The sequence below is a fragment of the Mandrillus leucophaeus genome, unplaced genomic scaffold (assembly GCF_000951045.1).
Source record: "Mandrillus leucophaeus isolate KB7577 unplaced genomic scaffold, Mleu.le_1.0 Scaffold926, whole genome shotgun sequence".
NCBI classification, from domain to species: domain Eukaryota; kingdom Metazoa; phylum Chordata; class Mammalia; order Primates; family Cercopithecidae; genus Mandrillus; species Mandrillus leucophaeus.
Window position 1 is genome coordinate 448203 of NW_012110097.1, and position 4462 is coordinate 452664.

A 4462-nucleotide genomic window follows, 5' to 3' on the forward strand; every position below is an offset into this window, starting at 1 on the left:
TTTTTTTTTTCCCTTTTCTTTAGTACTGAGACATAACCTTAAAGCAAATTGCAGAAGCCTTTTCCCTTAATCTTAAAATAGACTCCACACCCCTCCCCCTTCTCACCGTATACCCTCTTCACATGTGTCTGTGAGCTAGTCTCTAATTACGTGCTTATTTCGAAGTTCTAGGGGCTAATCTTGTGACAGACCAAGCGTGGAAACCCAGCTGCAAAATCCCAGAGCTTACCTCAAGGTGGGCAGTCAAATCTGGCCACTCGTTGAGATGATGCCAACCCACACTCCAGGTGGATTGAGGCCCAGGACAGCCACCAGAACAAGACACACATTGTACTCAGCACAACCCCTGCACGCCTCCCATTTCAAGTCCCCTCCTGTCCCCGCTTTCTAAACCCTTGCCTTCTCCCCAGAAATTCAAAGTCGTTACTTTGGGTGGGAATCCAGCCATATCCCCATGACTAGCTCTGGTTAACCGTCATTTTCTTTCTACCAGACCTTGCTCTTGTCAACTGGACTCTGTAACTGGCAAGCAGCCGGACCCGTGTTCCACTACAGGAGCCGGCCACAAAAACATCCTCCATAGTACTTTATCTGAAAGTGTTCCCAGACCTTCATCCCAGAAGAGCCCTGTCCTGTACCTGGAAGGAAGGAATGCTACACAGGGGGCAAGGTTTTCCCATCCAGTCTACGATTAGATTCTTCCCTTCTGTCCAATCACATTTCTGCATGGCCACCCACTCTTCGTTGAATCTGAGTGTGAACATGCAGTTTCTCTTGGGTCTTTATTTCTGAAGGCTCCTGTATCACCTAAGTCTTTACATAAATTTTATTTTTCCTTGGTAATCTATTAAAGGAGCGTTGGCTGTGCCCCTTGTGATGGGTGAAGAAAGGTATCCTCCTTTCTGCCCCTACAGACAGGTGACGGGGTTCTCGAGGGCATCCAAGCTCCTTCTGGCTTTTCTCCATTATATCGGGGCTCTTCCTTTTAAGCACAAAACATAGGACAAGAGCATAAAAATCTATTTTAATTCCTTTACAAATTACCATACATGCCTTCGTCCTAAATGGACGGCTCCCATATCCAGGTTACAAGCTTGGGCTCAACGACAGGGCTAGGAGTTAGGGAACTCGTTCCTGGGGACAGCAGGCTGGTAGACAGGGGCAGAGAAATGCTTACCTCACCTTCGACCACATGGCAGGCATCCCCCAGGCAACCCCGAACAAGGGCAGGCTCTCTAGGAGTTCATACGGAAATCTGTAACTTCCTCAAACAAAACTTGATTTTTTGAGAAAAGATTAAATTAACACTGTACCACTGACAACCAATGACAAGATGAATGACAGTGGGGAGAACAGGTCTTTTCCAGTCAAAATGTGCAGGTCCTCGCAATTTTTTTTTTCCCCGAGACAGGCTCTTATTTTGTCACCCAAGCTGGGATGCAATGGCACGATCACTGGAGCCTTGACCTCCTGGGCTCAAGCAATCCTCCTATCTCAGCTCCCCAAGTAGCTGGGACTACAGGTGCACACCACCATGACCAGTTAATTTTTTATTTTTTGTAGAGATGAGGTTTCGCCATGTTGCTCAGGCTGGTCTCAAACTCCTGAGCTCAAGCAACCCACCCGCCTCTGCCTCCCAAAGTGCTGGGATTACAGGCATGAGCCATTGTGCCCAGCCTGGCACTTAATTTGTAAAAGCCACATCATTTCTAACAGGAAGGTAAAAATACCAGGTCATTTCAGAAGCCCCAGACTTGGGCAACTCCACTCACTAACGCAGTGTGCTACCTCAAAGCCAGTGTGGCATGAGGCTTCAAGTACAGCACTGGGGCTGCGCTGAGGGATCCTGGTTCAAATCCCCACTCCTAGCCCTAGAACCTTACAGTGACCTAAGTGCACCAAGACTCCCTCAAGGTATTCTGCTGCTTTCAGTGACAGTGCATGTGCCCAGCCCATGAGCTAACTGAACTCATTTCTTCTGAATCTGAACGTCTCCAAATATCAGACAAAGCTGTATGAAAAAAGCCCCCAAGACTCTGAAACTAGAATGGGATGCTAGTTATAAAACTTCTCTTTAAAGTTACCCATCCTGGTGAATGAGGCACCAGGAAGCTACTGCAGCTTGTGTCTGATTCGGAAAGGTGGATACCTTTCCTCATCCATCACAAGGGGCACAGCCGACACTCTTATAACAAAAGAGATTAACAAGAGAAAAGCATAAGATTTATTTAAGTCTTACGTGACACAGGAGCCTTCAGAAATGAAGACCCAAAGACTCAAGAGAAACTGTCCATGTTTACACTGATTCAATGATCAGTGGATGGCCATGAGGAAATGTGACTAGATAAAAAGGGAAGGGTCTAGGTCCTCCAACTCAACATCTGAAATGTGTATAAAACAAGAATTCATCTGCAAAAAATCAAATTACTTTAGAAAGGTTTAAATTTTGAAAAGTCACAACTGTCAAATTTAAGAAAACCAATCTTAGGCCGGGCATGGTGGCTCAGGCCTGTAATCCCAACACTGTGGGAGGATCACTTGAGCCCAGGAGATTGAGACTAGCCTGGGCAACAGAGTGAGACTTCATGTCTACAAAAAAAATCAAAACACAGCCGGGCATGGTGGCACATGCCTGTCATCTCAGCTACTGAGGAGGCTGAGGTGGGAGGATCTTGAACCTGGGAGGTCAAGGATGCCGTGAGCCATGATTGCACCACTGCACTCCAGCCTGAGTGACAGAGGAGACCCTGTCTCAAACAAAAAAAAAGAAAGAAAGGAAGGAAAAGAAAGCTGATTTTACTTTAAAAACTAAACCAGAAATCATGTTTCATATTGCAATCTTAAGCTTTTAACTTTTGACTGTCAAGATAGGTCTTATTTGTGTAATTCTTTCCAATAAGACAGATCATGATTACCAAGTGCTTAAAATGTATTACAGTTGTTTCAGAGATTAAACATTTTCTAAGTTAATAAAATGAGACTTTCTAATTATAAAAACATGCTATTTTTTAGTCTACTCCTCAGTAGACTTACGACATTTTTGTAAAGAATGGAAATGGCAATAATTTTTCTCCTTCCTTCTTGATGATCAATCCAGTGAGACCAAGGTGGACTTCCTGATGCTTCTGCAAGACTCAGCGTTCAACCAAAAAAAGGCAAAAGCATGTAAGTCACACGTGGGCAAGGCAACTGAACCCACCAGGTCCTGTTATTTTAATAAGGAGCATTTACATTATGATAGCAAGTTTCAACACGTTCATCAACAAGGCGGTCTTCAAATCAGTCAACCCCCGGAGTTTAGAAAACAGAGTCATGAGGAAGAGCTGCTCGGCTGTAGGAAGTAGGGTTAATGCCCTCTAATCCTCAGGAAAGGGGCAGACTGAAGCCAGAGCCAGAATCCTGGCAATTCACCAGTTTCTCATCATAGGTAAAAAGGCAACTGCATCCCACACAGCTCTGAGGGGGAGGCCTCCCAGGAGGGGCAAGCCTAAGGTTTGGGTGTCCCAGACCCTGGATGGAAGCCCCAGCTCCCAACCTGTAGCTGTGCCCTTGAGAGAGCTGCTTTCTCCCCTCACCTGCAAAGGAGAATTCCACAAACTACCTAACCTGTTTCATTGGTTTTAGTTTTCCTTTCCATTTTTGATCAAGAGTTTTTATTTAAAAATAAAAAAAGTTCATTCCTGCAGGCTTATTTCCCCTAAACAGATACCAATTCCCTAAGAAGCCTTCCTACAAAGAAGGCACAAACACACAAGTCAGGAGGAGTGAACAGCTCTGTCTGTATGAGGGCCGTTCTGGTTCCTATTCAACCGGCCTCTTCTAGAAAGGAAATTCTGACATGTGAGGTTTGGCTTCTAAGAGTTAACAGGCAAACAGATGGCAGCCCTCATCATTGAGAGCCTCCCCACAGCACCAGCTCTATCCTAAGCACCATGCAGCTTTAACCTGGCAGGATGCCACACGAAACCCCACTACAGACTCAACAGAGCAGGCCGAGAAAGGGAGGGCAGGCAGAGCTGGCCACAGGCTCTGGCCTGGGTCCATGCTCCCAAAAGCATAGCAGTGCTTCTCAGGACAGAAATGTGTCCAGACATGAAAACTCTCCATACAAAACCTGCCTGAACGGTCCCTCCCACCATAAGCACCCAACAAGGCCTCACGTGTGGGACAACATCCAAATGTCACATTGTCACCTTTCCTTGTGAACTGAACAGATTTCTCAAATTCAGAAAAAAACTTTGTCTCTAGAATTTGAGGATCAGAGAGGATTTCAATTCTGATAAAACATTTCTACAAGAGCAGGCTCAATTATAAACCCATACACAAACTCTCTTTTTGTTAGAAAATTCAATAGGGGAAGTTCAGCTGGGCTCAAGAATCTTACTTTACTTTCTAAAATACACTAATAAAATCAGATTACGAATGGCCAACAGTTCGCTTGCATGAACAAGATCTCTTGACC

At 45.2% G+C, this 4462-nt stretch overlaps 1 protein-coding gene across 1 annotated transcript in view; it reads right to left on the bottom strand.

Moving 5' to 3' along the window:
- The window catches only part of GLRX3 (glutaredoxin 3), a 45350-nt gene that overhangs the window by 815 nt on the left and 40073 nt on the right, over positions 1-4462 (bottom strand). The gene's annotated exons all lie outside the window — the stretch shown is intronic.